Raw genomic sequence first — 11,077 nt, 5'->3', positions numbered from 1 at the left:
CTCTATCCCTATTAAATAACCTAAAATTCACATATATCAAAGTATTCTATCCCTATTAAATAACCTAAAATCACATATATCAGCTATTCTCATTACATCCCTTCCAGTGCTCACAAAGTCATCTATTACATTTTTTATACTTCTAGCAATACAATAATAACAATTTAACCGACCCTAAAACCTTCTGTATTTTGTTTCTACACTACACTTTTCCCCACATCTTGTTTTTCCTGGACATTACCATTTTCTAGTCCTGGTTTAAAGCTGCCCTTAGAGCTGAATTAATAGCCCATCCTAACAAGCCAGCTACTATCCTACTTAAATATAAATCATCCATTCCATTGAGTTGATCCCCCAAATCCAAACATCTAGTTTGTTCATCTTTACCTATCACTGAATGAAGCAAGATTACTTAACTATTCTGACATTTTATGACATCAAGATCATACAAAATTTCAATTAATATGGAAATAATGTAACCTGTGGGTATATTAAGGTGCATTTAACAGTGCCCAAGCAGCTTTTTTTATGTGCCATGAATGCATGCGTCACAATTTTACAAAGGGAAATAGATGGCTACTGAATTGTCATTAGGCTATATTACTGATAGTAGTATTTAACATGTACATCTATCATGTTAACATATCATTAACTTCTGATCAAAGCAAAATTAACCCAGTAATCAATATAGCTAGCTTAATACACTGGTCTAATTAGAAGTATGGAGTGTCATAAAACAAAAACTTCTGATCAGAATGCATTGATGCAAAAGCTTCAATCATTCTGACAAATATAAAAATATATATAACAAAAGTGATGTTCTTTTGTACATGACTTAATAATTTTAATGAACAAAGGTAAAATGAGCAGTAACTGCCTAGTTAAGAATGACACTTATAGGGATAGTCTCAAACAATTTACAAAAAAAACTAATGTAGAAAATATGTCATTCAGATCAGTGTGCACCAGTTTCTGCAGGGGTTTATATGGTAACTTGGAGGATTTAAGTAGAAGCGATGTGATTGGCTGGTGGTTCTTGTAATGTGGTTGGTAGAACAAGATGAATTTACCACCGATAACCACAAACTGTTAACTTCCAGGCCCGAGTCTCTATTTAGCAATGTTTTTTTGGTATTGAAGTAGAAAGATTCTTTGATTTTTCTAGTTTCCATAAATTACTTGAATCTATGTGTCTGTAATACCCCAACTACTTTTCTAGCTCAGTTCTCCAAGGAATTATGAACAAATAATTGCTGCCCATTTCATCTTTGTTCAAAAATAATGTTCTTAATTTCTTAACATACGAATCATTGACAGGCTTTAACTGATCATTTATGTCTGTAGTTGGGTTACATTTAGGCCTAACATTGGATCTAATTACCACATTTTCTTCACTCTTAAAACATTAAGGATTTGTATTATCTAAATTTGCTGTATTTATTCATTTACACTTATAACCATAAAAAATATAATCTGTTTAAATCAAAACAGCTTCTCACCAAAGCAAATACAGAAAATTAATAAATCAAGTGCAGTTACACAGTGCTCAAGTAATTTTTAGTTTTGGTTACATTATTGTTAACATTTAATAAAGATACACCCTAATCTACTTATGCACAATCAACAGCTGTGGTACAACCAGTTAACAGGTTTGTTTGGTAATAAGTTAAGGATCATTAAACCACTCGATTGATTAATGTTTTTTAAGTACTCAATTTAAAAACTTTATTCTGAGACCATTGATCATTTGACTTTCGATTATCTATTTACACGAGTACCTTGAATTTTAGCCTTTTAATATTAATAAGTTAAGGATCCACTCATACTGAAGCAAAAAATTATTTTTATTACACATTTTTAAAACTAAAACTTGTATTTTGCAGTTACTTAAAACCTGTGTTAAAAAGCCAAATTTAATGGGACCCATACAAGAACAATGATAAGTTTTTTATGAAGCAGTTTTCCCTAAGAATGTGGGTATAGGAACATTTATCATACCGGGTGATGCCTTGAAGATTTAGATAAAGGCTTGTTTTGAGGTATAGTTATTTTTCATATACCAAGTATTTCTGGAAGGATTTTTGTAATGAGGCAGTGAATGTTGTTTATTAATTATAGTAGGTTTGAAAAGTAACTGGATATTTGGTACAAAAATAATTAGTCTAACCTCTTGATTTTCTTTCAGTCAAACCTAAAACAATTTTGTCTCATGAACTTCAATTCACATTTTACTTCTTTTGAAAGTAAAACTTGTTTTTTCAGAAATCCCTTCTTGTTTTCTGTGGCCAAAATCAGCATCAAATCTTAAGATAATTCTCTTTAAACCATTTTGAAACACAGAGAGACCTGGATGTGATAGTGTATATTATGTGAAAACCATTCTGTAGACACTTGTGTGAGAAATGACGGTCACATCTACATTACATATGCAGCTGAAAGATCCATAAGAATTGAGCTAAGTCACATAACTCAATGGTTAAGCACATAGTAACATCGCTGACACCTCTGATAAAGAGGAAATGTTTTGCACAATCATGTTTTTAACGTAAAGTAGTTGGCGTGATTAAATACTTTCATAATTTGTTTTTATCGGGTATTTTTATTATTATGGTAGTAAATTACTTATGCAGTACCATATTACACTTATTGTGAATGAAATGGATATAAGCACACCAATTACGTTTAACTGGGCAAACACAACCACCAGCTTCAACTAATTCAATAACTACGATTCAAGGTAAAGAAAAATGTCAAATATGTGAATCTTGAAAAAATTTACTTCTTTAGCACTACACATTTTCACTAGCATAATCACTTTTGTTACTTCATCAGTTTAATAGTCGTACAAAATACAATGAAGTTGACTAGAAAAACATAACATTTTGTTCATGCTCATATTAACTAGTTATCATACTCAGTCATACTAATACTAGTAATAGTTCACCTGGTCATTGAACTGAAACGTTAGGCTTAGCTTACCTTTATCACTGATGGGCCTAAAATTTTGTAAAACGTTAGTATATGGAATTTAAGAATTCATCCACATGAAACTTAAACCCATTTAAGTCAGGTGTAATTAAACTTATTTACTGGTATTAACAATCTACAATCAACTTTTCTTAAGTTTGATAACTTAAATATTAATACTATGAAATTGAAAAGTACAGTAGTAATACTAATACTAACAATTTCAGTATTAGAAAGTGTAAAACTGTAATTTTAAAGTGTAATTTTAACTGTAAAGTGTAATACTAAAACCGATTAGGCTAAGTTCTCCCGGTTGCATTTTCAATTTCATCTAGAAATTGTGTAACCTATGAAATTTGTCATAAACTAATAGTAATAATAATATAGTATAATGCTATTAATAGTGGTATTACTTAAAGATAAATTTAAGATATTAAAATTCAAACGTTTCTAGTAATAGTAGTACTTATAAGTATAACCAAAGCTCCTAAACCTACCGTGGATTGACAAAAAAAATTCATTAACATCTACCCGAGGACTGGACGAAAGCATCCGGGGAGTGTCTTGCCTAAGGCTATAACGATAGGAACTTGCTTAGTATTGCGAATTTTTTAACGTAGCCTGTCGTAGGCAAATAATTTAGAAATCTAAAACATTAACAATACTTACAACCTTCTTCCCTTTATTGTTTCTCGTTAATGAAAGTTACGTTGATCATAAAAATCCACTCATCGCTTCGCGAGTATGCAAACTCAAATAAAATAACATAAAGTTTCATAAATTACTCTAATAGCTAAAGGCATAAATGACATGGCGTATGGAACAGGTTATCCACGGTAGGAACAAGAAAACCCGCTTCTGCGCAGACATTTTTTGTCCCTTTCATACAGCCAACCGCTACATTAGTAAAATGACTCATTCATGACGTCATAATTAGTTCTGCAGTTTTCAATATATACTATTGGTGTATATATATTTCCACACAGAATTTTAAAACGTGTTTATCGTGTTATATAACATATTTCTACAATTATTTCTCAGTGGTACACAGAAAATAAAAGTAAAATGAAAAAGTCACCATAGATTTCAAACGTTTTCTCAATATTCGAAGATGGAATTTAAGAAAAGAATAACTTAATTATACGTCAATTTATATCGTATTTTTAATTTGTGTGTGTATGTGTTATCTACCGCAAAGCTACACAATAGGCTATCTGACCTCTAACCGCCGCGCGTAATCAAATCCTAGATATTAGTGTTATAAGTCCATTAACTTACCGGGCGATATCGCCGTAGGAAATCACGGCTAGTTTCTAACACATTTTTAGGTATAACATCATGACAATAGCATTTTTACTAATATATATACGTTTTTTTATTATTTAAAACTTATCAATTCTTGTCGCAGAATCCAAATAGTACCACACATGCAAATGGAGAGATGAGAATAATATAAATGAAGAATATTAAAATTGTTAGTAAACACTTTGATATTACAAATTATATATTTATAATATTTTCCTAGCTTCTAAATTACATTCAGGAAATACAAGGATAGAGGACATTGTAAAAGTAATGAGCCTTTCTGTAGTGCAAGAGACCAAGCACTAGGATATTACAACACAACAAAATGTAAGTTAGAGAAGTAATTCAAATATGTATGTGACCAAAGATTACAGCTTATGTTAAATGTTATTACTGGTACCAGTGTAATTAATGATACACTTAATTACTGTATGCTTCAGTCATATATCGTACATTATGTATTGTTTTCAAATAATTTGACTGATTGATTTTACATGGAGACCATCTAGTTGTTGTTAAGCGCAAAGCTATATACAATGGGCTGTCCCTAAAAAGGTCAGTTGCAAAACTGAGGGCTCACATCGCTTAAAACCGGGTTTCAGTACCCGTGGTGGGCACAGCACAAATGGCCCATTGTTTAGCTTTGCGCTTAACAACAAAAAACACAATGGGCTATCTGTGCTCTGCCCACTACGGGTATCCAAACCCAATTTTAACGTCGTAAACCCAGCTAGAAACTACTATAATATCTCTCTCCCTCTTCTTGATGCTTCGTTGCCCTCTATATATAATCTACCCTCAAATGTACTGGAAAATCTTTAGAACTTTTTACGCCCGTATCATTATTAAACTTTTCGATTCTAACATCATCAGTACGACTCTCAGCTCCCTCTAGCTAACAAACAATTTACATTAAAAATACAGCTTGCAACAATATCACGGCCATCAGTTTATGCAATTATGTGGTATGAAACAGTGTATTATAACATATTTGTGCTGGGTCTGTTATATACAAAATTATGTGGTATGAAACAGTGTATTATAACATATTTGTGCAGGGTCTGTTATATACAAAATGTCCTAATACTTCGAATGATACTGATCATTTTACATATTACGAACAAACATCAAATACTTTATGAATATGACATTAAAAACTTACTGCTTAGAGAGGTATGATTTTTTTTTTCCATTTAGTTGTAAATATCTTTTCTTCACCAAACCGTGAATTTCAATAAAGAAAAGGTTGAACGCAGAAACCTAATCTATTCTTTGATTCACTATTTCCGTTGCAGTAGACTAGTTTCGCTGAAGTCACAGCTCATTAATGTTGGTTGAAAGAACAAGGGAAATGATTTTTTTATTTTGACGACATTTCATTCCAGAGCCAACAGAGGGTTACGCCCTTTCAGTGGCCAGGACATGTAGAAGTACGTAGTGGAAAGAAGCAACGAGAGATGAATGAGTGAGAACAGGTACTGAGATGGTGAAGACGAGTTTAATGCACGCTATTAAGAAAAGTAATCAGAGATAGATATGTGGTGGAAGATCAGGCATCGGAGTTGCATTGTAGTCGAGATGATCAGGTAACAAAGGCATGAGGTAGAGGTTCAGGAGATGACCCGTCGGAGGTAAGAATTTGGGAGAGGTATTCACCGAATTGGATAGTATTTAGTCGTAAATAAGGTTGTGATGATCGAATCAGCGGTTAACATACTTCACACGTAGTTTGCATAGATGTGCGAGTATGGGGGGGGAGTATAATTTCTGTGTAGGAATGGAACGACTTAATTGAAAGGCTAGGCATAAAGCGTGGTCTTCCAAAACTTCCAGCCGATGATAGAGTGAAGATGGAGCAGATATCCAGGCAACATGACCATAGGTGGGGCAGTGTCGGACAAAAGCTTGGTAGGAATATAAAAGGAGTTGGGGATTTAAGTCCCAGGATGAACCACGGAGACGGCGAATTAAATTAAGCCTGGAATTAACCTTCATGTGTAGGATGGCTAGGTGTGCTTTCCAGGTGAGATGGCAATCAAAGGTAACTCCAAGATATTTAACTGTATTGGATAGGGTAATAGGAATGTTGTCAAGTCGGACATCGAACAGATATGAAGAGCGGCATGGATGAAACTTGTGGTGAGTCATCCCAAATAGAATAGCTTTGGTTTTATGAGGGTGAATCCTGCAGTGTCTGCACCAGAAAAGAAAAGAGTTGACGACTTTGTTGAGGGTGACCACTGTAGAACAAAGGGCAAGGAAAGCTGTGTCATCAGCGTATTGAAAAAGGCAAATTGGTGCCGGGGAACTGGCATTTCAGCAACATACAGGGTGTACAGTAGAGGAGAAATGACGGATCCCTGTGGAACGCCAGCACGTATGAAGAATGAATACCATGGACGGAAATGGTAGCTCGGTGATCCCGGAGAAAGGAAAAATAAGTCTAATGTAGGAAGCAGGAAAAGACAGGCGTTGAAGTTTGTAGATCAGCCTCCGTGGCAAACAGAATCAAAGGCTCTTTCAAAGTCAAATAGAACGAGGTATGAAGGTTTAGAGGTGTTGAAGTGGTTTGTAATTAAATTAGAGAGCTTGAGAAGCTGATCTGCAGTGGAGAGATGAGGGCGGAAACCTGCCAGGGTATGTGGAAGCAACAGATTGACTGCAATGAAAGAGTGGAGATGACGAACAAGGATGCATTCAAAAGTCTTGCTTAAGACACTGGTTAAACTGATGACCCTATAGGAATCTAGTTGAACTAGTGGTTTGGATGGTTTCGGGAAAAGAAGTATGGTTGATAACTTCCAACTGGTAGGGAAGAAACCTGTGCAAAGTAGAAAACTGTAGAATAAGGCCAATGGGGTAATAAACCGAGCAGATGCATTAGAGAGATGGGAATACGTTTGATCATCTGGACCTGGGGCTGAGTTGCGACGATAACATAAGGCAAGTCGGACATCTTGAACAGTAATTGGAGCACACAGGGAGTTGGTTTACAGAACATGGGTGAGAGAGGAGCGAAGAGTCAGAGAAGTATGATGAGGCACTCATAAGATGTCAGAGCAATCATCAAAGTTAAGGGGATGTGGTGGTGGAGGATTAAACTGCGACTCAAAATGGTGTGCAAAAGCATTGGCCTTGAGGAGCGTGGTAGCAGGAACCTGACCATCCACAAGTATAGAAAGATGAGCAATACTGGCCAGTGAGGATGCAAAACTGAGTCCAAAACTGAGAGGAGGAAGGGGAATGACGAAGTCTGTTGCACAGGTAAGGCTAACGGCGACATTTAATAGCTTGAATGAAATTTCTGGCTGTGCGTTGGAGACTTCTGGATTGGTGTAAAACAAGTGGATCATGAGAATGGTGATAGTCCTGGAGGAGTGAGGAGGCACGGCGAAAAAGTGTGATGGCTCGTTGGAGGAACGAAAAGTATATGACAGCAAAGAGGGGATTTAACGAGCACCTGCAAAGGAAAGAGCTGATGTCAGGGAATGTTCAAAGGCATCAACACTTGTAACAGTGGTGGGGTCAAGGTCTGTAATCATTCCAGTCTGCGTTATGAAAATAATAGTGGAGTCGTCGGTAGGGTGGTGACACGGGAGAGGAGCGATCAGCAATACGAACACATATGGGTAGATGATCGTTGTCAACAGGACAACGTAAGGAAACTGACAGTAGGGAAGAAACTGGGGTAGAGACAATAACGACATCTGGAGCAGTGTTGGAAGGGAAATAAGTAATCCAGGCTTTATATAGTGGTGTAATGTGAATAGTTTGTTTGGTCTCGATGTTTGTTTGGCCCTTTACTAACCAGTAATAATCCGAAATAACTTTAGTGTTTGGAGAACATGTGAAATATCATAATTAATTATTCATTATTGTTTAGCGTTATTAGTAGTGGATTAAATATTATTCATCAAAACTTTTATTTTCTTATGAAGTGACGTCTCAACCGTCCATTATGGGCGTACAGTATAAATCTGTTTCGTCAATCTAGACGCATGTTTCTAAACACCCCCGATTACATTCAGCTCTGAGGTCTTTCCGATCTTGAGGCTGAATGGTTGAAATCGAAATACTTGCCGAGGTAAAGGTAAAGACTTAATTTAAAATTCAGAAACCGTTTTCTCTCAACTGGAAACCTGATAAAGTGTTTTTATGTGAAATGTTGTCTTCATATTCGTGAGTGAAATTATTTTAAGTTTGTGAATGTTTCACCTTGTTTTTGTTCCACATTTAGTAGTTTCCTCGTCTTGTACAATTCGTTTATTAACAGAAACAATCAGTTTACAATCTATTCATACAAAAGTCATTTTCACATTTAAGTTTAATAACAAATTTTAAGTGTGGATATATTGATGTTTCAATTGGTTGTTATTTGGTCATGTGACCTGGAAGGATCAGGTGCACCTGGACCTATTTCTTCCCCCTTAACTATTGATTTGGTTCTTGAGTGTTGGATGAATTTTATGTGAAAATAGGATTAGTGCTATATGTTTTCAATTGATATTTATGGGATGTTTATGTGAACAAAACTTTATGTTGACACTGAACAAAAAAGAAAAAAAGAAGAAGTTTATATCAGAAAACTCGATGTTATACATTTAATGGACATGGCCTGAAAAGGGTCACTCGCGTGTGCGAATGTACTATTGCTACGCGCATGAAGTGATTGCATGATGTAAGAATGGGTTTTCCTAGTTACCGGACCGTATTCTACTGAAGAATGAATGTGGGTAAACCCTTTTAAAATGAAATTAACACTATATGCTTGTTTTGTTTTGTTTTTAATTTCGCGCAAAGCTACACGAGGGCTATCTGCGCTAGTAGTTCCTAATTTGGCAATGTAAGACCAACTCTTGGGCTACTCCTTTACCAATGAATAATGGGATTGACTGTCACATTATAATGCCCCACGACTGAAAGGGCGAGCATGTTTGGTGGGATAGGGATTCGAGCCCGCGACCCTCATATTGCGAGTCGAGCGCCCTAGCCACCTGGCCATGCCGGGCCAACACTATATGCATTCCAAAATTCAACACTGACATTCAACTTTGAAGCACCTTGTTTTTAATGTCATATTTTGTGATTCTTGACATTCTATATCGTTTCAATGTTGACTCAACTTATTTAACGGCTCGAAGGAGCATTGAGATAAAAAAAGCAACATAGTAACTTATATATGGGACGTGACAATAGTGATAGGTGAATTACAGTTTACTGTAAATGTGGATGCACAAGTTTTTTCTTCTAAAACAAAATCACTGTGCCCAGTAGCAATGAAATAAATACAGAAAAATAGGCCTCTACTCTATATAATTAAAAAAAACTTTTCTATTTCATTTTACGTTTCGCCATTGCAGCTTCATCGGGACCAGTACAAGTTTTGAGAAAGTCGAAAGGTTAATTGGAAACACACAAAAAACGTAATTATCAGATCACTCAGTTTTACATAAATAAAACAAAAATAAAGAGATAATCTAAAAATAATCCTATTCAGAAACTGAATCATTAAACACATAACATACTTAAAGAAATTCACTATTAACAACAACGATAGTGTCATGCATAAAAAAGAAGTTACTGATCAGTTAGATTATTTTACACAGTAGATGTGTCATCACTCCCGCAGATAAAGCAGCTAATAACTTTATTTTCATTTGTAAAAGGTTTTATTTTATAAAATTAATACTTGAAACCGTCTGTACTTGGTGAAACTCCATAATTACAGAATTGATGAAAAACAAAACAATTGTACGTTTTACAAGTACATCATTTATTACGAACATGGTTTCGCCAGTTAAGGCATCATCAGATACAGACTGAAATGTTTTGTAGCAGAGATTGTTAAAACATATATATAAACCCTGCTACAAAACATTTCAGTCTGTATCTGATGGGCCTGGCATGGCCAGGTGGTTAAGGCACTCGACTCGCAATCATGAAAGTCGCGGGTTCGAATCCCCATCACACCGAACATGCTCGCCCTTTCAGCCGTGGGGGCGTTATAATGTGACGGTCAATCCCACTATTCGTTGGTAAAAGAGTAGCCCAAGAGTTGGCGGTGGGTGGTGATGACTAGCTGCCTTCCCTCTAGTCTTACACTGCTAAATTAAGGACGGCTAGCGCAGATAGCCCTCGTGTAGCTTTGCTCGAAATTCAGAAACAAACAAACCTCGTGTAGCTTTGCGCGAAATTCAAAACAAACAAACTGTATCTAATGATATCTTTACTGGCGAAACTATGATCTTATTAAATTACGTATTTGTGAAACGTATAATTGTCTTGTTTTCCTCAATTATCTTTTATTTTATAACTTTATGTAAAGAAGTAGGATTTAATTTGAGCATTAAAAGTTCAAGTAACGAAGTTTATAAACATGTTAAAACCGATATAGAAAGTATAATAATTTTGTTGAATAAGACCGATGTCTGTAGGTTTACTTTCTTCTTGGAAATCTTCTCAAGAAGTCGATAAGCCGTTTTAACGTTGTTAGAACAACGGGCAAAATTTGTAGATAATGGTGAATTGGCCTTCTCCTTCTGATATTTGCCTTTTGACAAGTTTCTTAAGTGTTTTCGCGAATACCAGGATTCCCTAAATGGTCGGGTAAAAAGTTTTACCTTTGTGCAAACCTCGGGACCGAGACGATTCGTTTGGTTACATTTAAAAGTCGGTGCAACTAGCAGATTAGAAGGAATTACGTGACACACAGACTCTGAATTTCATTATATAGATATATAAAATCATATATTAGTAAATTACAAGAATTTTTTAACGGCTTGCATGGATTACATTAAAATATATG

At 35.3% G+C, this 11,077-nt stretch overlaps 1 protein-coding gene across 1 annotated transcript in view; it reads right to left on the bottom strand.

The window, feature by feature from the left end:
- Positions 1–3,817, bottom strand: part of LOC106474595 (MAP/microtubule affinity-regulating kinase 3-like) — a 24,957-nt gene extending 21,140 nt beyond the window's left edge. The window contains exon 1 of the mRNA XM_022402908.1: positions 3,637–3,817. The gene's annotated coding sequence lies outside the window, so the exon portion shown is untranslated. The remainder of the gene's footprint in view (positions 1–3,636) is intronic.
- Between the last annotated feature and the right edge of the window lie 7,260 nt (positions 3,818–11,077).

Source organism: Limulus polyphemus, unplaced genomic scaffold, assembly GCF_000517525.1.
Source record: "Limulus polyphemus unplaced genomic scaffold, Limulus_polyphemus-2.1.2 Scaffold7413, whole genome shotgun sequence".
NCBI classification, from domain to species: domain Eukaryota; kingdom Metazoa; phylum Arthropoda; class Merostomata; order Xiphosura; family Limulidae; genus Limulus; species Limulus polyphemus.
This window is presented reverse-complemented; position numbering and strand designations above follow the sequence as displayed.